Source organism: Micropterus salmoides, unplaced genomic scaffold, assembly GCF_014851395.1.
Source record: "Micropterus salmoides isolate LMB-PRFRI ecotype aquatic unplaced genomic scaffold, ASM1485139v1 Ms_hic_scaffold_2, whole genome shotgun sequence".
NCBI lineage: Eukaryota > Metazoa > Chordata > Actinopteri > Centrarchiformes > Centrarchidae > Micropterus > Micropterus salmoides.
The window spans coordinates 45,076,554-45,102,083 of record NW_024041150.1 but is presented as its reverse complement, the minus strand read 5'-3'; the positions used below and the strand labels follow the sequence as shown (position 1 = coordinate 45,102,083).

At 42.9% G+C, this 25,530-nt stretch overlaps 1 protein-coding gene and 1 long non-coding RNA gene across 2 annotated transcripts in view; one reads left to right on the top strand and one right to left on the bottom strand.

Moving 5' to 3' along the window:
* Window positions 1-25,530, top strand: part of LOC119911718 (titin-like) — a 305,379-nt gene that overhangs the window by 258,791 nt on the left and 21,058 nt on the right. The window lies entirely within an intron of this gene.
* Window positions 2,115-15,408, bottom strand: LOC119911726. Its single transcript, XR_005446011.1, has 2 exons — window positions 15,314-15,408; window positions 2,115-2,188 (listed from the first exon to the last, which is right to left on the bottom strand). It is a non-coding gene; the product is annotated as an uncharacterized LOC119911726 (long non-coding RNA).

Here is a 25,530-nt window from a genome sequence, read left to right as displayed (position 1 = left end):
CATGTATTTGATCTGTTGATGGTATCTGGCTGAATTCAGTCTTTGTATTCATGTTATTCACTGTATAACTTGCTGCTGCTTTTAAAAGCACCGGAAATATTTTTTAAACTAATCTTTGAGACAACGTGGAGACAAACATTCACACATTAAGTAGATTTTTACTTACAGAGCAGCCACAGTAAAGATGATCCCTCCATTTTATATATTGGTTATCTGAGATCTGCACATTAACTGTTACCAGTCACACCAAGTAAAACCCTCCTCCTTCCTCTTTGTGTATCACTGGAACTGTTGTGGTTTTCTCTCATGCAGTTTGCAGGACATAAGCTTTATGTTTAGTGTCTTTGGGTCTCAAAGTGAACAAAATGACTGACAGGCTGTGCACAACTGTCATCATTAACAGCCAGATCACATTGCAGTGGGGCTCACGTGGACAGGTAGCTAATCTATTGACATTTACTGAGAGACAAATCCCATCTTTGAGCAATTTAGAGTGTCTAATGAACTTGAATGTCTTTGGACTGTGAGAGGACACAGACACGAGGGCTGACACAACAACAAGGCTGGGCCTGAGTGAACTGTTCTTTCTTGTCTTATGCTAAACTAAAAGTCTCAAGAATTGAAACAAGCTGGCCTGGGTTAAATGTTTTATGGGTACAACCTTCCTGGACCTCAAAGAGCTTCAGCTACAACACAGTAAAGAAAAAGTGTACACAATACCAGTACACATCAATAAAAGTTATGGAGTACTCAAGGAGTATTCAAAGAAACTAAAGGGAAATAAATAAGAACAGCATCAGATTGAAAAGATGTGAGAGAAGTGGCTCTGACAAAAACCCTTCAGAATCAGGAGAAAGCCAGAGAAAAAAGGTAGGTCTTCAAATTAGATTAGAAGTTCTCAATGGTGCGGTGGAACTTGTTAGATGAAAGACTATTTCAAAGCCTGGGGGCAGCAACAGAAAAGGCCCGGTCACCTTCAGTTGTACGGTGTGATGATTCAGTGATTAATGTAAACAGCTGCACAAAGCTGCTTCAAAAAATACTAAGTTATGAAGCAGGTTTTCCCTACTGTACCATAACGGCCTGCTACACATAACATACAACTACACACACACACACACACATACATACATACACCTACACATAACATACAACTACACACACACACACACATACATACATACACCTACACATAACATACACCTACACACACACACACACACACACATACATACATACACCTACACATAACATACACCTACACACACACACACACACACACACACACACACACAAACATGCCTACTCCCACGTACATACACACACACACACACACACACCCACATACATACGCCTACACATAACATACACCCACCGCACACATGCAAATTTGGGCTGTCCATGGTTGCCAACTGGTAGTTGCCTTGTTATTCATGCTTTTCATGAGTTTATTATTTAAACTAATTGTCATTATTTCACTTCCAATTGCTGCACTGGGTTGTTTTGTTTTTTCTGCCTGAATGTTTTGTTTCCCCCCAGTAGTTTTCTTTTCAGTGCTGTTTGTTGCTGTTGTTCGGCTGGTTGTCTCCTGTCTTTTTTTCTTCCCCATACCCCCCTTAAGTTCACAACTTTGAGCTGTGTAATAATAATATAATAATAATAATCTTTATTTGTAGAGCACTTTTCAAAAACAAGTTACAAGTGCTTTAACAAGTGTAAAGACAATAATACCCAAAAGACAATAATACAAAAACAATACAAGATAAAAAAAAAAGATGTACATTGTTGTAATTCTTTATATTATTATTTATTATTATTTATTTATATTATTTATATTGTGAATTTTTGCATTATTATTTATTTATTATTTTGTATACTTGCACATTTTTAATCTCTTTACTATGTTTATATTTCTATATTTATGTTTATGTGTACTGTTAGGCACCAATATATACCATGGCAAAAAATGTCATTTTGATTCTGATTCTGAATAGGCCAAAGTTTTTGGGAAATACTCACTTATCCATAGTCAGGTCATGGTTAGCTTAGCTTAGCATAAAGACAAGAAGCAGGGGTAAAAAAGCTTGCTTGGCTCTGTCCAAAGTCCTGTTCGGTCTGATGACTATTTGTCCATAACTGACGTCTCCTGCTCCTCTCACTGCTGAGTAGACTGCAGCTGGATCACTCTCTGGAAAACAAAACACATACAAATTGCATTACCGCTGTTACTACAGAAGATACCAGTACTGTTAGTATATTTACTGTTGTTACTACTTCTGGTATATTTACTGCTAGTGTTAGTAGTACTACTAGTACTGCCAAACATGCAATAATACGACTGCTGTAGAAACAATTTCATTATTTTTCATGTAGAATTATATTGAGGTTTGACAGCTTTCTTTTTCTTTACACTGTGAAAGGTTAAAGACCAAATATAACTGGAGGGTATTTATCTGAACGAGGGAACTAGATGGCCACAAAGCTGCTCGCTTCTGTTAAAACAAGTTCACACATTTCAGCACAAGGCACAAAGAGACAGACACATCACCATCAGCTAAAGCAGATCACACTATAGTGAGAAACCACCAGCTTCACACCACAGTTCACTAGAATCAACAGGAGGAAGTTAGAGTACAGACTCACAACCAAGTGTCTTTGTTCTGTTGAGTCCATCTTCTTTTTTATTTAAATAATTTATATAATCATTATTTACCTTTAAACAAACATCAATAAAACTGTTTGAGTAAAACAGTAGATGTTACACAGATATATAATCCTGCAGATTTATAATTTATTTAATACATTCCTGCAGTGAAACATGTGAAGAGCCATTTTCAGATGTTTTTATTAACAGTAAACAGGGCAACCACAGAGTTGTTATGTCCTGTTAAAAGATTCACCACAGGGCATAAAACAGACTCACATTCAACACACATCATCATCAACAAAAACGTTGTGGAGTAAAAACGATTTAACTTGACTAAGTTGCTGTTTTAGAAACATTTATAAAAACAAATCAAATATTGAGTAAAACACATAACAGTACAACAGTCCCCACATTTTTGATATACTGTTTGTGAGCAGAATGCAGACACATAAATCTGCACATTTATAACTGATTATATACCTATAATTATTTGTTTTATTAACAGTCCTGCAGTGAAACATGCAGAGCCACATTGCAAGATGGCGTCGCTCACGGCTGCCATGGTATTTTAGTGCACTCTGTTTGTTTTGTTTATGTTTGTTAACTTTGCATTCTGCTGTGATACCCACAGCTCAGAGAAGAGCTGTTAAACATCAGGGGAACAACACCTGCAGATTTGATTCCAACTTTTCTCGTGTCATCAGTGGAATCACTGGACATTCTGGTCAAGATTTCACTTTCCGCTGTTCATGTGGTCCAACGTGCGCTCACTGTGCAATAAAATGGATGAATTTCAGCTACTGGTGGGGAAAAACAGACTTTTATTCATCTACTATTCTACTTTCCTTGTGAGTTTGTTGTTGCTACTTTCTGCTCTGTGTTTAGATTCCACCGCAGGCCAACATGCACAATGCACAGCACACGCTAGCCGACCAGATACTGTGGGTAGAGTGGAGATTCCCAGACTCCTTAGTTATTATTGTTGGTGACTTTAACAAAGGAAACATCAGCCATTAACTCCCCAAATACAGACAGTTCATAAAGTGTCCAATGAGAGAAGAGAATATTTTGGATCACTGCTACACTGCAGTAAGTCACTCTGACCACGTCATGGTCCACCTGATTCCTGCATACAGGCAGAACATAAAGCTCTTTAAACCTGTGGTGAAGACATCAAAGAAGTGGACCAGTGAAGCTGTAGAGGACCTTCAGGCATGTTTGAATGTTTTCAGGACTGCTACCAACAATCTGGACGAGTATACAGAGGCTGCGACGTCCTACATCAGCTTCTGTGAGGACAGCTGTGTACCAACACGCACCAGGGTGAGTTATAACAATGACAAACCCTGGTTCACAGCTAAGCTCAGACAGCTGAGTTGGAAAAGGAAGAGGCTTTTAGGATCACCACTGATTGGTCACAGACCACCATCTCATCCCCCTCTCTTACCATCCTCGAGAGTGATGTCAGCAGACTGTTCAGGAGGCAGAAACCCCGCTCCCCATCCACCCTGAAGCACTGTGCTGATCAGCTGTCTCCAGTATTCACAGACATCTTTAACACCTCACTAGAGACATGCCATGTTCCAGCCTGCTTCAAAGCCTCCACCATCATCCCTGCCCCCCCCCCAAAAAATGACCACTGGACTAAATAACTACAGATCCGTCGCCCTGAGTGTCTGTTTCCTCAACTCCTCTCTCCTCGCGTCTCCTCCTCCACTCCTCGAGCTCGCATCTCGGGCTCAATGACTAATGCTGCGTTTTAGGCAACTCGGAACTGGGAAATTTCTTACCTCCAACTAGAAAAAGCACTCTGAAACGCTACTTGAAGTCAGATTTCCCACACATGTGAGGTGGATTATCTCGGCTCACTAACACAGGTTTTGACAGATTTGTGAACAATATTTGAGAGAAACAGGCCTTTTGTGCACATACAGAAAGTCTTAGATCTTTGAGTTCAGCTCATGATGAATGCGGGCAAAAACAAAAGTGTTGGGTTTATAATTTTGTTCAGTGTAAATATATCATATTTACCTGGAAACATCAGATGGTGGTTTCACTGACCTTCTGAGTTTGTCGAAGGTCAGCAGGTAATTATATTTACTATAGATGATTTTGTTTCTCTGAAGCTGAGTGCTGTGACCAGAATTTAACCAATGACAAAAACACATAATTAATAAATTACTGTGTACTGGCCTGTCAGTGCTTAATTCAGGGAAATGATGTAAGTTTGAAACCAACACCATGTTGTTTCCCCTTCTAGCTCAACCAACTACAGAGGAACTATCGGGGGAAACAGCAGATGTGAGTCACAGTCACAGTGATTCAGTTTAGACGTCATATGGAACCACATTTTAGCATTTAGCAGTGAATCACTGAGATCATTTCCTTTCTGTCTCCCTGTGAGCAGCAACAAGATAAACTTAAAAATAAGTTTAAAAATAAGATAAACTCGTCTCCTCCCTCATGATACAGACTGCAGCATTTCTCATGTGCTTCAAATATAAAAAGTGTAAACATCAGTAATAACAAATATATACACTTTGTCGTTGTGCAATTATAAACAGTTGTGCAACTGATGAATTATATACATGTGGAAACTGCATGGAACAGTGTGCAGATGTGCAGTAACAGTGCAATTAACATGTCATGGTACAGTGTAAGATGGGCATGACATGGAGTCCACATGCCTATTAACTGTTTAGTAGTCTGATGGCAGTGGGGAAGAATAAGATCTTCAGTCTTGTAGTCCTACATTTCACACTTCTGCACCTCCGACCTCAGGGTAGAAGTGTGAACAGTTCTGGTCGGGGTGGGTGGGATCCTTGATAATGGAGGCAGCTCTCCTGTGGCCTGTGATGGTAGATGCTCTGCAGGGAGGGTAATGCAGTCCTGGTGATCTTCTCAGCTGTTCTTCACCACACGGTGATGCAGCTGGTCAGGATGCTCTCAACAGTGCACCTGTAGAAGCTGGTGAGGATCTTAGGTGCAGCTGCTGCTGAGCCTTCTTGACCAGCTGTGTGGCGTTCACTGTCCAAGTGAGGTCGTCGCTGATGTGGACACCCAGATATTTAATGCTGCTCACCCTCTCTACCTCAAGCTTCCAGCTGAACAGTGGCTGACGAGGTCTCCTCTCCTTCCTCATGTCCACTGTTACCTCCTTCGTCTCGTCAGTATTAAAGGTGAGGTTGTAGTCCTCGCACCACGCCACCAGGCTGGCAACCTCACTTAAACTTTGAACTCTGTCTCATTGCCTGATGTAAATGCAAGAGAGCGAGCACGCAGTATGTGACTGTTTATACAGGGCTTCTGGTTGGGGAGCTTCCTGACTTGTAGTGTGGGCACAATGCTGACAACACAGGTGCTGATGTACCCAGTCACATACTCAGGCCCCATCCACACTACTCTGTTGTAGAAACGGAGAATTAAAAAGAACACCAGCGTTTTAGCTGCGTGTCAGAGTTGATCTCTTTCTATGCTAAAACGACTGAAAACGCATCTAGTGGCCGTTCAGGTACACTGGGCATGTGCAGATGATCTCTCTCTTCCATAGTTACAGAAGATTTGGCGAAAAAAATAAAGTAATGCAGAAGAAGAATCAGACCAGATTTTTTTTTTGCACGGGCCAATAACAAGCTGGGACTGTTACCGAATGTAACACAGGAGTTTAAAGGCTGTGGCGGCGGAAAACAGCCTGGGAGTCGTCGCAAAGTAAACGGCGACATGCACAGTACAAATGTAGGCAGATTAGTGTTATTTGCACGTTACAGAATGTTTTAATAAAAATACCAAGTCAAAAACCCGGTCAGCAGCACCGTGTTTCTGCTTTGCATGACTTATAAGACCCAATTAGAGAGCCAAGCGTGAGCAACTGTGTCATCGTTTCTAAATTCCTCCACATCTTCACTGAAACGCTCTCTAGAGTTTCAAAACAAAAAAACAAGGTCGGCAGCGTTTCCAAACTTCTCCGTTTTCGCCGTTTTAGTCTGGACAGGAGATGCTAACGTAGCGAAAGGGCTCCGTTTTAAAACGAAAACATAGAAGTGTGGATGGGGCCCCAGCGCAGTCCTGTATGCTGACAGAAGTGTCCTCCTGAGTGGCTGCTGCCAGAAACACAACCCAGTCTGTCTGAGCAAAAAAGTCCTGCAGGGTGCTCTCAGTCTCTGGAGTCCAGAGTTTGGCTTGTTTGGTGGCAGGGTTTGTTTGTTTCACTCTTGTGTCAGATGTGGTCTGAATGTCCAAAGTGGGGGCAGGGTGCAGCTCTGTATGCACCACGTATATTGCTGTAAACATGACCCAGAGTATTCTTTCCATGGGTGTGAATGTCTATGTGCTGGTAGTATTTAAGGAATATAGTCTAGGTTGCACAGTTTCTAACGTGCTGATAGTGTTGTGGAGACTGCTGAGTGTTTTCTGGGATGCTATCTGAGAGCCAGGTTTCGGTGAAAATTAGAGTGCAGCACTCTCTTATTTCCCATTGGACTGTAATCCTGGTTCTGAGCTCTCTAGGTCGGAGAGGGAGTAATGGAGGATATATATATATATATAACTATTATTTTTCACCTACTTATAATAGTTTTGTTTATTTTGATTTCTTTTTCAGCTTTGTTGTTTTTAGCTGCAGTCTGATATGTCTTGAAACTCACTTACTCCTCCTCCGTTTTAAGGCTTGTGCAGACTACACGACTTTCAGCGTCGGCCGATGGCCGTGCTGTTCACACTACACAAATTGCTGTCGTGTAACAGGAGTCTTGAAGTCATTGTGGTGTTGACACTATGTGACTAATCAGTGATAGGGGGTCACACACTACACAAGCTGACAAGGACTCTGTCACCCGACGCTGGTCTCAAAACCATGTTGGTCAAGAAAACACACGCAAGACAAAACAGCTGTTTGTTATTATAAAAATAGCGATTATAAAGACAAAGAATCTGTCTGAAATAATGGATTAGTTCATGCAGGTAGCAGTCTGAGCTACAGAGAGAGCTGGAGGGGAGTAAAAAAGTGCTTTGCAGTGAAAAGTAGCTGCCTGCTCTCATTGGCTGGATGTGGATGTCGAGTCGGCCGACTCCTCCAGATATTTGGCAGACGTCGGCGATGCGTCAGAAATGTGTCGGGGAGCCGTTGTGACGCCTCATTGAGTAGTTCACACATAACGACTGGCGACCGCAGATCAACCCCTGATTTACTCCTGATCAAAGCCTGACGGTCGCCGTCAAATCGGGCTAAAAATCGTGTAGTGTGAACTGGGCTTTAGAACATTTATGAATTTAAGTCTTTTCCCAGAAGAACCTGAATGTGACTGTGAGAAGTTGTTAATAAAATAACCTGCAGGAACTGTTTCTTGTTTACGTGCAGACGGACAGATGCAGTCAAACAGTCACATGTAAACTCTGCAGGACGCTCACTTTGTTGCTGACACAGGTCTGTTTTCCTTCGAAGCTCCTGTGCTGCCCCCTGCTGGCTGTCTGACTGCATGTATATATGGTGTTTTCATCCAAAGTGCTTTGGGCTGCTGTCCGTGCTCTGCAGGCCCCTGGCTGTGAGCCAAGTTACTCTGAACAAAGAGAATTCTTTTTTTTCCAATTGGTACAATACAGTCACTGTCTGTGCAAAGGAAAGAGTCTTACAAACACAGAAAACAGACAAATTAACAGAAAAGAAAAGGTGGGTTCTAGCAAATAAGGCTATAGAAAACAAAACAAAGCCTCATTTAGGCGCCGCGTACAGGGGAGATTTATCAATACAATATTTGCCTGGATATATTTCTACACATCTTTCTTACAAATTTACTAGATTTTACTTTTTTCAGTGATTAACAATTTAAAATCATTCATACACCATGAAAAAAAAGGCTTAGAAGATTTCCACTTACTACAATGGATGGGATATTTACCCATGAGAACAATCAGATAGATCAGATGAGGATCTACATTGTTCATATTAAAGAGGACGTGTGACAAGTTAATAAAAAGGAATATTATTAATCTTGCCCTGTGATGGACTGGCGACCTGTCCAGGGTGTACCCCGCCTTTCGCCCGATGCCAGTTGGGATTGGCTCCAGTCCCCCCGCGACCCTGTACGCAGGATAAGCGGTTGACAATGGATGGATGGATGGATGGATGGATGGATGGATGTCTGTCTTTAATAGGTTATAATTATGTTTATCCATTGTCTAAAGAATGTCCTACTGATGATGTATCACTTGCCAAGCAGCCTATTGTTAAGATGTTGATATTAAACAATGATTCCAAAAAGTTCTGGTTTCCCATCATAGAGAACGCAGTTCGTGTCATAATTTTCAGGTGTATATTTATACGCTACACCTTTTTTACACAGTCTATGGCTGCACCAATTACTCCCCTTTGCTGCTGTCGGTGTTGAGGTTTCTCTCTGCTGATGTCTCTGCTTCACCTCCTTGATGGCAGCTGTCAGTCTCACTCTGGTGGTGTTGAAGCTTCTTCATCACCTGACTGAAAAGCTCTGTTTGGTAAAAAGACTTATCCTCTCTGTTCCTGGTTGAGGAATGATTTTATCGTCTCAACACATTTGCTGATGTCTGATGTCACTGATTCATGTGGTTGTGGCCGACTCCTCCCGCTCCGGCTCCCATCCGGCAGGAGGCTGCGGTCCATCAGAACCAAAACCTCACGCCATAAGAACAGCTTCTTCCCGTCGGCAGCTGGCCTCACCAACAAGGCCCGGGTCCCCCTCCGACTCTCCGGCCCCCCCTGCCCCGTTACATTTGCACAACACATCATATTACTCAGATTCTTCTGCTGTCAAACTCATATTTTTTAGATATCTTTGTATTTATACAGGTTTATGTTTATTGTACACGCAGTCGTCAAAACAAATTCCTTGTCTGTGTAAAAGCAACTGGGCAATAAATCTGTTTCTGGTTCTTGCTCTCCTGGGTGGCGGCCTCTCTGAGCCGGTGCACTCAGACAGTCCTGTGGAGCTGCTGTAGCCTCATCCGTCCCCTCTGACTGTTTTTCTGATAGTCAATCAGCTGGGTGTGTCAGTAGGACTCAAATGCAAGACTCAGCACACGGAGGCAGGAGTGGTAAGGAGTAACTTTGTTTAATGAACAAATACTTAAATGTCCAGGTCGGGTGGGGGGAATCCAGAATCTGGACAGAGCAGGAGGGAAGCAAAGACAGGAGTCAATTTTCCAGCCAGATGTCTGCACACAGAAACAACAGAGTTAAGCAAGGTTCAATAACATGAGGGTCGTAAAGTACGAAGGAGACTGATGGAGCAGTTTCAGACCACAATCTGGCAATGAGTTGCAGGGATGACCGGGTATATATGGGCAGGCTTGACTGAGATGATGAAGAGCAGCTGGGACTTGACTCCCGTGCACCTGGCTCCACTCCTGTAATCAAACAAAGGCACACACACACAGGAGGAGGGGGGAGAGAGCGGCTGACAGGCCTGACAGGGTGTTAAGTTGGCAGGAGAGGCAGAGACATAATGTGTTTTCTCAGAGTTACTGGCTGCCACACCTGCATGCACACCATCACCAAACCTGCATATTACATTTTAACTTTTTTTGTCCTCAATCCAAGATAAAAGCCTTCCTGTTCCTTCAGTCACAGGTTGCCTCCTGAGCAGAGTCTCCACTCGACTGTCATTTAGGATCTTGTGTCAAACTGTTTCAGTAAAACTTATTTTTCTTCTGGACTTTGTTGGAGTGAAAGTGTGAGTCTAATGTAGAATCTCATCATTTATTATTATTTAAACACCTTGTGTGAAATGTCCCCCTGTGCAGCTGACTGCTTTTCTCTCAGTCGTGTTTATATATTTAGTGCAGTTTGTGTGAATAGAGTCATTGTGGCGCAGTGGAAAAATAGAGTTGCATGTACTTCTTCTTCTGTTTCCTGATTGCTACAGAAACAGATCAGAGGAAGTTCACTAGATGCTGTAAAAACAGACTGCAGAAAGAGGAAGCTGCTCTCAGCCTGAAACTCTTTCGAAGTGTGAAAATAAAGCTAAGAAAGACGCTCTTAGTTTGTGAACTCTTTATTATAAAAATCCAGTTTAAGTGTCTCCTGACGTCTGCTGAAGTTTTAAAAAATGTCTGTGGAAGGTTTGTTAAAATATTTATGTCATTGACCTTTTTCATGTTCCAGCTGTTTGAGTCGTCACATTTAAAAGCTCAGCACCTGGTTTTCTGAACAATATATAAAAACACATCAGATATACATATAAAACATTCTGTGTTTGTCAAATGTCAGCAAGTAACTTTATTTATTTATTATAGATGATTATGTGTTTGTTTCTCTAAAAGACTGAGGGCTGTGTGACCTGAATGTGATGTTAACACATGACAGGCAGGTTGCTAACAACGAGACTGTAACACAGAAAACACATATTTATTTTTATTCAACATGACGTCTGTCTGTTGGCAACATGTTCACAACACATCATCTACATGCCTGTTAAAGTCAGAGGTGGGTAGAGCAGCCCAAACTGTACTCAAGTAATAACTATAAATAACTAACTACATAAACTAAATAACTAAACAACAACTGCTTGAGTTAGAGTACAAAAGTATTTACTGAAACATTTGCTTGAGTAGTGAGTATCTGTGTGAGTAACTCAAGAAAAAGGGTCTCTCCCACATGAACAGTTTGTCTTTGTGTTTGATTTGTCTTCATCAGGCAGCACCAACGAGCATGACTAGTTAAATGCAGACTGCAGGTACCAACACGTTAGCTTGAATATTTACATTAAGGCGGAAAGCAGGAGGGGTTTTGCAGCATGATATAGAGTGTGTAGCTTTTAATTATTAAACATATTAGCATTAACACAACAGACACTGCTCTCAGTCAGCTCAGTGTAGTCTAACGACTTCACAACCGAAACCCTCTGCACCAACACGGTCTGGGAGGAGACCGGGCTGGCTGCATGGTGCACTAGGCCTACATTTTAATCTGTTGCCTGAGTTTCTGAACAAACAGGTTTCATTAGTGATCGCTCTGGAAGGAGTCGCAGGAAACCAGACACAATTGGGATTCAGAGGCTTTCAGCAGACTTTTTACTGCAGTTGTGAAAAATTGCATGGCAGGTCGATTTAAGGTGTGTGCCCCTACATTTCTGCCAGTGCCCCTAAAGTTTTTAGTTAGTGGCTACATTGCTCCTAGTAAACAAATTGTCTGGAGCCCTGTCAAATATATTGGCCCCTAAACTGAGAAGAACTTTAACAGTCTGATATTTCCCACTCACTCTGAACAGACCAGAAAAGGTTTCCTAGCAACAGATTCAGATCACTAAAGTCTTTACCAGCTGAGACATTTCTTAAGTTTTACTGGTGCGACCTGATTCAGTGAATCTCTAGTTTGAAACTCTTGTTAGTTCCTGAGAACTGAGTGAAGCAGAGTTGTTGTCTTGTGATGGAGTTTCTTTGTCTCCAACAGTTTCTCATGTTGTTTGAACTGTTTGTGTTTGTGTGTTCAGAGTTTCCAGCAGAGCCAGAGGTCGTCTACTCTTCACTGAGGTAGACCTTCACACCTTCACACCAGTCCAACCACTGATGTCCAGCTGGCCTGGAACTGGTCCCCAGAGCCCCTCACACCTCAGCACATCCATTTATTAGATTTCACAACAGAAGATTAAATAAATTGTTAAAATACTTATTTTAAAAGTTCAGTGTTTAACATTTAGTTTAGTGGTGATGGTTGCAACTGGTCACTGTGTATTCACGTGCTCCTCAGACGTCTCATTTTCTATTAATTCTTATTCCACTTTTATAAATGTAAAATTAAGCATTAAAAACTTTTCCTCCATGAGGCTGTACATTATATCTATTTAATTTCTGTATCCAGCAACAAAAAAGGCTGAAACAACTGTCAACATGTGTTTTTAATATCTGTATCTAGTGTAGTCTACCCCTTCGTAATGGGAGGCTTTGTTGTTCTGCTGTTAAGCTGGAAGCAGAGGTGGTACAACAAGCACACATAGCTAATACACATGTGAGCAACATTAACCTCAGGACACATGGTGTTTCATATGAACCACTGCACAGTCAACACGGCCCTCTGCTGGTCTCAGAGTGATGCTGCTTCTGTCAACAGGTGGTGCAGAGCAGCTCGGTCAAGCTGTGATTTCACTGACAGGACAACCCGTTCTCACTCCCTGACTCGTCACCGCTCGTCACGTATGGCGTCAAGAGCCATCGTCGTCAGTTTGTGACGCACTGGGGATCCCGCAGTTCAACGCATTGGGGGAAGCCGGCAGGTGCAGAGTGCGAACTACGGGGAAGAGAGACCATAAACTCCCCCAAAAACATGATTTGTGATATTTTGGGTGGGTCTCTAAAATATTGACAGCATGATTTATTGCCATTAATTTCTATATTTCTCTATCATCACGGATTCATGCGTAAATTGGCCCTGTCCGCTCCTCTCCGTCTCCGGTACTACGGGCTGTCGCTAGTACGGCCGACGCGCGGACTACTGCAGCTGGGGGCCCTCTGCAGCGCCACACAACTTTTCAAAATGTTTCCCTCTCATGGAGAAAAGAAAGGACAGGTCGCAAACAGCTGTTGTGTGAAGCTTAATTGTATAAATATAATAATATTAATAATTATATTTGTATAGGCTTATTATAATAATAAGACAAACATGCCACAACCACACTGAAATGTTTTGCGACTTTAATAACGCGCCGTTTCAAAATGGCGATGTTTGGAAATGCTAGCGTTTTATTTTGACAATCTAACCGGACGTTTTTGTTGTTAACTTTATCGGAAGTATCTTATTTGTTGTTGCTAAGCATTGCTAACTTGACTGTGGAGCCCTAAACGTCAATAAATGACGCCAAAGACCTTGAAAAAGCGTCAAAATGTGACGAGTCGGGAGTGAGAAAGTGTTGGACAGGATGAAGCAGAGGGCTTCTGAAGATGAACTTGCTGTCCATCAATAACCATCAGGGGAAAGAAACAGCAGTACAGTTCACACTCTCCTCCATCTGCCTCAAAGATCACCTTTCTCTCCCGTGGCGATGATGATGATGATGATGATGATGATGATCACCTTTCAGACATATTGACACACAGACCTGAGACCTGCTGTTCTGATCTGGTCTCAGTAACCCAGATGGGCTCTACTGCATGACATTCTGATCAGTATGTTGTCAGTACTACTAGCTCTACTACATGAGTATTTGAATAGGCTCAGTAAAGTAAAGACTGTTTTTGCCCTGCAGGACGATGAAGGCTGAACTTCATGACTCTGAGTCGTGTGGCCAGGTGTGCTGAAGATGTTTCCTCCAGACAGAATTAAATAAAGTATGTCTTCTTAATAACTAAGTGATATCCATGTCCCCCGAAGATGAATCCTAAGATTTTAGTAACTAAGTGCAAATATTAACCAAGAAGCCTGTGTCAGTGTTACTGCTGACGACTGTAACTGTGGACAAATTATGTTTATTAGTTCTTGTGCTCATATTTCTAACCCTGAACTAAAAGAGTCCGGGTCCGAGAAAAACAGACCTAACTACAAAGTTTGTTTCCCATCAGGTGATCTGATGATGTCACACAACAGGTGAGCAGGTGTCTCTGAGTAACACATGAGGAAAGTGACAAACAGCAGCAGCTTCATTTGAAAGAATACGTTTCTAATTATCTGAAACTGAAACTTTTATATCTAAAAAAGGATCATTTTCTGTCATGATTGTGACTTTTTAATGTGAAACACTTTTGATTATTCCTAACTTTATCTTTTTGTCTTTTTCTGCTATAAATTAGCACAGTAAGAGCCAAACACAGATCTAACGTTCAATAATTATGAATTATTAAACCAGCAGCATCCAGAGAGTAAAACTGGGTAAAATGGGACAACTGTGCCACCTGCTTTCATAAAGTTGAACCTGCTTCGAACAAGTATATCCAGCTGCAGACCGCAGACAAACATGACGGAAATTGTCGGAAGTTGAACTTCCAAATATGGTTTGTCCCAGAAGACACTAAGCACAAAACGTGATGACGTTAATCTCGGCTCACGTACAGGATAGTTCCTAATGCTAACCGTTTTATTCTTTAGAGGCCAACAACAGAAAAAACTTCAACTTTAGGCGAGAAATCAACTGTGTAGATTTCGAATATCGGCAGTTTTACGAAAATTGGCGGCAAATCGAAAATGTCTTATAACGATTTTGGAGTTGAGAATCTTTGCAAGTGCCCACTGGTGTTATGTAGCTGCAGTAACATTACCGGAGGCTGCACAGCAACACAATGGAGGTTAACCCTGTCACCGCTTTAGAGTTAACCGGTCGACATGCATACAATCAATAACTTTAGGCACACATGGTTAGGGTAAGAGGAATATACTAAATATAATATATTTTTATTAATTATTATATAAGTATAGCACTTTATATTATAGCAGTCCTGCATTGAAATGTGCAGGTTTTCTAAAGTGAATATATTTAACAATAAATCTTGTGATTTTTGGATGTGACCCTGCAAATGATAAGTGGGTAATGGATAAGTGGAGCTAGCTGGGAGAGGCTCACTTAACCTTACTGGGCATTAACTGAATTAGACTCTGCTGGAAATTTTCCGGGCTGTGAAAACCAGAAAAGCTTGTATTAAGCTAGTATTCTTCTCTAACAGATCTTTCTAGAGTTGGTTCATAATGGAAACAAAGAAGAGCAGCTGTACCTCTCGTCCTGTTTGATTTGATGTCTTTGATGACTATTTGTCCATAACTGACGTCTCCTGCTCCTCTCACTGCTGAGTAGACTGCAGCTGGATCACTCTCTGGAAAACAAAATATATACAGCTGATACCAGCACTGTTAGTATAACTACTGCTACTACTGCAGCCATTGTAAAAAAAAATGTATTCAGCTTATTATGCTCCTATTATAATCAATAATATGTATTTCTGTACAAGACACAATAGAAAATTGATCAATATGGTAGCAAATATCAGCATATAACTGAAGACAGACATGGAAAAAGTCCAAGAATAAAACTGAAGAACATTTTACATTTTTACAGGTTTCTTTCTTGTTCACACTGCTGCTGCTGTGAAAGCTGAAAAGAGACCAAACACAAGTGAAGTGGATTATCTGAATCGCAAACTTAACGGCCACAGAGCTGCTGGTTTTGATCAAGATAAGGGTTAAAATGTTCAGCACAGGATGAAAAAGTCGACGATTTTTAGCACTAGAAACAGCCTTTTGTTCATTTGAACACTCGGTATGTGGATGAATGACAATAAATTATCTTGAACTTGATGTCAGGACTTCACACAATTAAATTAAATCTAGTTTAATTTGTAACAAAACATTAAACTATTCATGTGTTTTTGTGTAAAAACGTTACTTTGTAAAGTAACTAGTAAGTAAAGCTGTCAGATAAATGTAGTGAAGTAAAAAGTACAACATTTCCCTCTGAGATGTGGAGTAGAAATAGAAAGTGGCATGAAACAAAATATTAGGAGGAGCCATGTCTAGAGGGTAAACATGTTGACTGTTTGTGAATTTGTTTTTAGCACCTTGGACTGTAAGAAATGGCATTTTTTTCACTCGGATACTCAGTAAGTGGATGAATGACAATAAACAAATAGTTCGAACTATGCAACTTAACGACGGAACTATGGTTTCAGGGAACTACGTCGCTTAACGATGGTTTGTGCCATGTAAGTTACCAACTTACTAACCTCCGTAGTTCAAACTAGGGTTTTGGGAAACAGTTGCGTCGCAACTGCATAGTTCCAACCAAGGAAGTTGGTTACTGTAGCAACGATGCTTTTGGGAAACGCACCCATGGAAAAGAAAAATGGTGATTTACTATTTACAAAATAAAAAGATCAACAAAAGTGGTTATGTTCATCATAAGATTTATAATTTATTTATATTATTTCTTTATTTTATTATAACAGTCCGTCAGTGAAACGTGCAGAGTCACGTCAGGCTGAAGTGTTTTTATCAGAAAGAGGAAACCGGACGATCACAGAGCTGTTAGCGTCTGTTAGCAGATCCATTGCAGGGCACAAAACAGACTCACATGCAACACACACAATCACTTAAAAAAGGCCAGACTTTAGAGACTAAACAACATTGATTTAACATTTAATTTATTTTGATGAACATACTTTCTACCATCTCCTCATTTTATAAAAATGTCCTCATGTCTCTTTCCAAAATGTCCTCTCAATGTCTAAAACTCAACTTGGTCCTCACAAAGACATAAGAACAAGAACACACAGTAACTGTCCCTGAAAAACAGAATCAATGAAACATCGTTACCTCTGCTGCATCTGATTGGCTGCTGTAAGTGACGTGATATTTTGACATCACAGTATCCCCAACTTCTACTTCAGCAGCTGAATGAATCAAAAGGAGCAGAAATTTAAATCAAGCAAGATCAGAGAAATCAAGAAAGCTCCACAGCTCACTAAACGGACCCTGTGGTGAGATTGCAACAACAGCAATGTGATTTATGAGAATCCTGATGGATGTCTGACTTAAAGAGACAGTTTGTAACTTGTCATTATTTGTACGTCCAGAAGTGTTAATAGAAATGTCTCAACAGTAAAATGTCACTGTTACGGCCCTTGAGCCCTGTGTGTCTGTCTACTTTGTAGACCCTCCCCGAGGGTACCTTAGCTTTTTTTTTCTTTATTGTAAATAAAACGCTGTATGTCCTGTAAAATCTGTCTCCTGGCTTCCTTCAACCTGGAATGATTCTATTATTGTCACTAACCTCCTCATCCCCTGGATTTTCCACTGGAGGTTCGTAACAATTTGGGGGCTCGTCCGGGATACTTTTTCTCAAACATTCCGGGTTGTGGGGAAGCACTTATTGTTTGTATTCGTGTTGGAACTGTTCACATTGAATGTTGCGTGTGGGTTTCCACTGTCCAGTTTTTCCAGGGTAGACCTTTCCCCAGCTAGTTAGAAGTGTCCAGCTAGGCTGCCCAGCAGTCTTTCCATCGGGCACTTGGTTGTTATTTTTCCTTTATTATTTTCGGGGCGAATCCTGGGTGGGGAGCGAGTTCCCTGTCGGAGGTAGGCTTTCGGGGCCCTGGCCGCCGAAGTTTCGCCTTTAAAGTCGCCTCGAGCCCGGCATGCCCCAGAAGACAGCTTAGGCTAAGTTTTGGGTAGGCAGGGCCCTGGGGAACGGGTTGCTCTTTTGAGGAAGCTGGTGTGTGACTGTTCTGTAGCCGATGCGGTTGTATTTTGTCTGCATACACTTGTTGTTGTTTACACTGTTGTGTGGTGTTACTGCTTCCGTTGGTGTTAGCCAGGTAGCAATTGCAGCAAAGATGGCTGTGTTTTGTTTGGAGGGGTTTGTAGCCAAACCCACGCTAGGGCAGCTGGATGGATGTAAGAAAGCTGATCTGTTTGCTATCGCTAAACATTATGGGTTTTCTGTGTCTAGCTCTCTGGTTAAAGCAGAGTTGCGGGCCGCTGTGACTGACGGGTTAGTGCAGAGCGGTGTCTTGAGTTTGACAGATTTGCCTGCTGGGGCAGCAGCGAGGCAGTCTGCTTCCGTGGCGGAGGATGTGCCCACGCCACCTGATGCAGCGGATACACTCGGTGTGAAGCCGGGCGGGGGGAAGCAGTTCACTCTGCCGAGATATTATCCATTGTCCGTGGAGTCCTCCCCTACCTCTAGAGAGGACGCACGGTTGAAGGTTCGTTTGGCTCGGCTCCATTTGGAGCGGGAGGAGCGCGAACGCGAGCACCAGCTCAGGAGGGAGTTGGAGCTTAGGAAGTTGGAGGCAGAAACCGCCATTAGAATGCGTGAGTTGGAACTGAGGTCAGCGCAGTTCTCAGCCACCGCTGCCGGTACTGGGTCATCAGGATCTGCCCTCTCTAGTACCTTTGATGTAAGTAAACACATTTCTCTAGTCCCTGTCTTTCGTGAGACTGACATTGAGAGCTATTTCACTGCTTTTGAGCGCATTGCTGTTGCCCTGAGGTGGCCAAAAGACGTGTGGGCTATCCTGCTACAGTGTAAACTGTCAGGGAAAGCTCAGGAGGCTTGCTCATCACTGTCTGTGCTGGATAGTCTCTCCTATGAAAAAGTTAAGAGCGCCATCTTGCGGGTGTATGAGCTGGTGCCAGAGGCGTACAGGCAACATTTCAGGGCTCTCAGAAAAGGGGTAGGCCAGACTTACTTTGATTTCGCTAGAGAACAAGGGATTTTGTTTGATCGGTGGTGTGCTGCATGTAAAGCCGATGATTTCTCCTCAGTTCCTCCTTGGAAGCGTTCAAGAACTGTGTGTCGGAAAAGACTGTTGTTTATCTCAACGAACAGAAAGTAACCACACTGCAGCAGGCTGCTACGCTTGCTGATGAGTTTGCCTTGACACACAAGAACACGTCTATCAGACATTACTCGTCCCCTTGTGATGATGCTGTAAGGAAGCCCAGCACCACTCAGGGTACTCGTGTTGGCTCAGGGGCACAGGTGGACAAGCGTTGTTTTTTTTTGTCATAAACCTGATCACCTTATTTCAGAGTGTGCTCTCTATAAACAAAAGCCCCAGCCTCCAGTGGCTAAACCGCCAGAAGGAGTTGGGTTGATTAAGACTGTGTCTCCCTGTGATCGTCAGCTGGCTGTAGGGGAACCTGACGAATGCTTCAGGCCTTTTATTTCTCAGGGACTGGTATCCCTCACCGTTAAACCTGATGATCAGCGCCCGGTCACAGTGTTGAGGGACACGGGTGGCTCACGCTCATTTATCTTAGCTAGCGTACTGCCATTGAACCCTCAATCTGCCCGTGATGTGAGCGCTGTAGTTCAAGGTATCGGGATGAGCTTTGTACCTGCTCCTTTACATTCTATTCATGTGCAGTCCAAGCTAGTGTCTGGTTTCTTTCCCGTCGCTGTTCGGTCTCATTTTCCTGTTGATGGTGTAGATTTTATCCTTGGAAATGACACTGCTGGTGGAAAGGTTTTTCCAGACCCAGAGGTGGTGGATACTCCTATCCCTGAAGTTGAATCTGATGAGTTGGTTCAAAAGCACCCTGGAGTGTTTTCGGTCAGTGTGTTGACTAGGGCGCAAGCGCGTAAGCAGACCCAAGGGGTGGATCTTTCAGATTCATTGTTCCCCTCTGTGTTTAGGGAGGACCAATTGCCCTCTAGTGGTGGGGCAGAGAACCGTCTAACACAGGTGCCTGTAAGTGCTGCCTCCTCAGTCACTGTTCCTGAGATAACCTTGCCATTAACCCGCGAGGTCCTTATCAATGCTCAACAGAGTGATTCCTCCCTGGCGAAATGTTTTGCTGCAGCTGGGTGTGATGCTAGTGAGCGAGCAAGTCGGCAGCATTTTCTTGTTGAGGATGAAGTGTTAATGCGCAAGTGGGTTCCTAATGGTGGGACGGCCGACGATCTGACTGGGGTTCGCAACACTGTTTGTGGTCGGGTCACCTAGGTGTCGCCAAGACTTACAACCGTGTGCTTAGACATTTTTTCTGGCCAGGCATGAAGGCCAATGTAGCGCGATACTGCAGAACTTGCAGTACATGCCAGATCGTGGGGAAACCAAACCAGATCGTGCCACCTGCCCCACTGCATCCAGTTCCTGCTGTTGGTGAACCATTTGAGCATGTCATTGTGGATTGTGTTGGTCCCTTGCCTAGAACTAAGTCAGGGAACCAGTTTCTGCTAACTGTGATGTGCGTGTCCACCCGTTTTCCTGAGGCTGTGCCCTTAAGAAAAATTACCGCTCCCGCCATCATGAAAGCTCTCACAAAATTCTTCACCACCTTTGGACTGCCGAAAGTTGTACAAACCGACCAAGGTACCAACTTCCTTTCCAAGACTTTCCGTCAGACGTTTTCCAGACCCTATGTGGTGGAAAACAAGGTTTCGGGGACTGATTACATCATTCACACACCTGACCGTAAAAGAAAGAGACGCATTTATGTTGAAGCCCTATCATTCCAGAGAAGTGGCTCAGGAGAAGCAGGAAGAAACTCCGGAGACTGCTGCTCCGGGCAACCCCTCCGTTTCCTTGGTTTGTGGTGGGGCTGAACCTGATGATGGCTTAGCAGGGCTCGATGAAGGTCACCCGGGTGGTAGGTTGCCCAATTCAAAGCTCTTGTCTAGCCTAGAGGCACATTTGACCTACCCCCCCCCCCCCCCCCCCCCCCGAGACAACGTGATGATGTAATGGTGTTGATAACCTCTCATCTCCCTCTGTTTAGCGATGTGCCATCCCAGACCACTGTATTGCGTCACGATATCGACGTTGGGACAGCTGCCCCATAAAGCAGCATGCATATCGTTGTCCGCTGGCTAAGAGAGAAATGATGAAAGAGGAAGTTGATTACATGGTACGAAATGGGTTAGCCCGACCCAGCTGTAGCCCATGGAGTTCGCCATGTTTACTTACTCCTAAGTCCGACGGTACACCACGTTTCTGCACAGACTTTCGTAAGGTACATGCAGTGACCGTCCCAGACTCGTTCCCGTTGCCCAGGATGGAGGAGACGTGACGTGAACTCCGTCGTTTCCTTGGTATGGCTGGATATTACAGGTGTTTTTGTAGGAACTTCTCAGTAGTTGTCGCCCCCCTGACTAGCTTATGTAGTCCCACAGTCCCGTTTGTGTGGATGGATGAGTGTCAACATGCTTTTGAGGCGGTGAAATCTCTCCTTTGTTGTGCCCCAGTCCTGGCCTCACCTAACCTCTCTCTCCCCTTTAAGCTCGAGGTTGACGCAAGTGCCACCGGCCTGCCCTTCCCCCCCTCTAATATTGCAGCCAGGAGGCTAGGGTGCACACCTGTCCCCAGTTTACAATCAGCAGGAGCGCAGGAGCCAGTATAAGGAGCAGAGAACAGGCAGACCGGGTGTGGAGAGTGTGGAGCGTGGACGGCATGGAGAGCTGGGTGAGGCTGCGGTGCTGCAAGTGACAAGTCTGAACCTTGTGGTGGGGTTCACTCCCTCAGTGGAGGGAGGGTGGAATTCATTATTGTATCCTGTGTTGTTTTCTCATTTGTGGGCGCTTCCTTGTTTTGGGGAAGTTGTTTTTTTGTAGACCCTCCCCGAGGGTACCTTAGCTTCTTTTTTTTCTTTATTGTAAATAAAACGCCGTATGTCCTGTAAAATCTGTCTCCTGGCTTCCTTCAACCTGGAATGATTCTATTATTGTCACTAACCTCCTCATCCCCTGGATTTTCCACTGGAGGTTCGTAACAGTGACTTTAAATGTGAACTGCAGCACGTGGAGTCTGTGACTAACCTTTAGGTTTCATATGGAGGCATCGTCTCACCAGTAGAACCAGAACACAGAAAGATAGAGAAGCAGACCACAACACAGAGAAAGGAGGAGAGGATGAACCAGGAGGAGGAGTGGTTGAACGTGGACTTGTAGTGGTGGGTTTCCCTAAAATGAACAAGAAATTATAATTAAAGGCACAGAAATGAAAATAAATAATACAATCAACAAAATGCTAACAGACTAACCAAGGGCTGGTCTGGGACAAAAAATCAGCCCTGGCATTTTTGGCCCAGACAGCCCAACAAAATCGGTCGATTTTGAGCATGAAAGATTTAATTTCCCGCATTCTGGAGACATTTCCTGCACCAGGGAAGCACAAAAGTTTTTGCATTGCATTGCATTGCAGGCTTATTGTGCAAATAAACCTTTTTTACTAGTTATTTTTCAGAACATTTTTAACAAATGTTTTCAAAAAGTGGTGGCTACATGTCCCGAACTGTAAATTACCCTCCTCCCTGCTCCCTCCCTGTCAGTTTTGTATGATATTTAATAGAAAAGACTGAGTAAGGAGGTGGTTGGTGTGGATGGAGGACCAGAAACCCGACTTTGAACCAGGAGTTTCGTGTCCCATGTGAAACAAAAAGTCAACATTGAATATTTTTATTTAGGTTATTTAAGTTATGTAAATTGACGTAAGTGACGTTAGCTAACTTATATGTTAACTGATAACCCAAACCATGATCTTTTCCTAACCTTAACCAAGTAGTTTTGTTGCCCAAACCCAACCAAGTAGTTTTTGTGAGTAAACCTAACCAAACTGTAATGTTTCACGACCTTAATAACGTGCCATTTGAAAATGGCGATGTTTCGAAACGCTAGCGTTTTATTTTGAAAGTCTAACCGGAAGTTGCATATTTGTCATCAATAAATGACTCAAAAGGGGGTACCAAGGTCGTAGTGTTGTAGTCAAGACCGCCCAAACCAAGACCAAGTCAACAACAAGACCAGAGTTTATCAAGACCAAGACAAGACCAAGACTTTTAGGGGCTGAGACCAAGTTGAGACCAAGACTAGTTCCCCACATTACATGACACACAATCAAATGTGGAACGAGATCATAGGTACTTCTCAAATGGATCTGAAAGATCCACATTCCCATTAAAACCCCCACAAACAAACACTAAGAGCTGAAATCAACTTATATCTTTAGTCAACTTTTCCATGCTTACCATTGTGGGGACAGTCGGTAGTAACAACACATTTTTATTTAGGGTTATTGGTTGGATTTGAAGAATCACGTTTTACATCCAATCAAAGTTAGGATGTTAACAAATAAATCGAGTTGGAAGTGAGAATGTGTTGAACAGAAAGACAACCAGAAATTAATTTGTAATCTTTATCAAGACCGAGACAAGACCAAGACTTTTAGGGGCTGAGACCAAGTCAAGACCCCCACATTACATGACACACGATGAAATGTGGAACGAGATCATAGGTACTCCTAATTTGTAAATTAGGAGTTAAAAAGTTGAACTCTGACAGATTTCAATCTTGTTTCTTGGCAGATTGCAAGGTCAGTTTGAAAATTATCTTAGAGCTCCTCACCTGTGACAGAGATCCAGCTGGATGGAGACTCTCCACGGCCGCTGATGTTACACTTGTAGAGGCCTTCATCAGACTTGTTAACATGGTGGATGGTCATGTGACCTGTAGGCTCAGTCCTGATGAGGGAGCCATCTTTATAGAAACCAGCTGGGAGGTTGGAGGGAGGGGTCTCTGTTTTACAGTGCAGAGTGACATCATGTCCCTCCATCACAGGGAGGACAGGACTCTGCAGGATCACTGGTCCACCTCAACACAGAGACAAACTACAGCATTTCATCATTTACACACAGCTTCATCAACACTAACTCCACAGTCTGATCTTACCAGTGACAGTGATGTTGATGGTGTTACTGGTTGCTCCCTCTCTGGACTCACACCAGTAAACTCCACTGTCCAATGTGGCGATGTAGCTGATGTTACAGGAAGAACCAGCTGATCTTCCCCAGTCAGCTCCACACTGAGTCCTGGTTCCTCTGGTTGTGTTCCTCCTCAGCGTCCATCCAGCAGAGCTGTCGTCCTCCTCACAGCTCAGAGAGACAAACTGATCTTTAAACAGCTGAGAGCTGCTGGGACTCACAGTCAGAGAGGCTGGAGGGGATAAGTTACATTTTATGTGTCACATTAAAAGCTTGACACTTTGTTGGTAAGTAATGAAAATACCATCAACTTATCCTTTATTTCAATTCTATTGTTGGACAGAATTTAGTTCGAATTTAGGGAGGAATTGATGAAGTCCAGCAGCCCTCAGCACCCGACGTCCCACAGATGTGTCTGCGACGAAGTCTCAGTGTCTGTCCTGTTTCAGCCGTTCAGTTGCATTGTTAAGCTGCATTCAGACCAAACGCAAATTTAATCCTCACAACAACTTCCTTGTGGGATTTCATCGCCGGACAGTAGTACTACAGTGTCCAACCGACACTCAACAACAGTGGAAGCGGATATGCACAGAAGCTAGCTGCCGAGAAGCTCCAGTGAAAATAAATCAACCCCAATCCCAAAAACTAAAGTAAAAAGCTAATTTAATAAAAGTAGTTTACTCCGAGCTCCTCCCGCGAGCAAACGGCGTAATCCAGAATCCAGACCGACTACGGGTGTTTATTTGTCCAAAAGCTGCAGAGCTGCTCCCGGCTCTGTCCTCGGCTTTTCCCCCAAGTTAAGCAGCTCTCCGCTGGCCAGCGCCATGTCACTCTCTCGCTCTGCCTGGCCCTCTCCAAACAACGCTCTGAAGCCGTTGGTGATGTCCAGATAATCTCAACGCTGATAGGCCATCGCAACTCAGCGTCATGCAACTTTTTTGCTCGAGCTGAAGATTTTCAACTCACGTCGCCGGCACCGACTGCAGTCTGCAGCACCCCCTCTGCACTGCCCGACACGAAATACTGTATATACGCATCTTTGCATTGACTTTGTACGTAAACGCACCGTCCCCAAACACTTGCTTTGCTTTTGGTCTGAAAGCGAAAAAGGAAATGAGAGCTGGTGACCTTTGAGTTATTTTATTGTCATTTTCATAATATTTTAAGATTTTAATGAAATTTGGATTCTTGGATCTTTAACATTCATGAAGGGACAAATTCCACTTGTCAAATACACACTATGCACCAATTAAGTTAATTATTTTAATTGTTTTCATAACTGAAGGCTTGAATCTCAAATCTGATTGAACTTGCATCCTGGTCAAAGACTTTTGTTTCGGTAGTTTCACATCATCGTCAGTTTTTGTGTGGTGGTTGTAAATAATAACGTTCATTTAAGTTAGTTTTAAAACATTCTCTCTTTTTTGTGTTTGTGTTCAAACTCTTTACAGAACAGATTTTATTTGACTTTTTACCAGAAAGCGTTTTGCGAACAGCTTTGAGTGTCAGAGTTCACTCGCCTCCGCTGGTCCTGCAGCTCAGCAGAGAGATCAGCACTGAAGAGAAACCAGAGATTTAACATAAAACCAGACCAGACAGAGAACTGAAAAACTTCCTGCTCCAAAAATACAGCAAAATCCTCCAACCCTAAATGAATGTACTGTTTGTTTGTGGATATTAGATGTCTCAATAGTATTTATATAATATCTATAAGAATAACATATCTGAAACACTT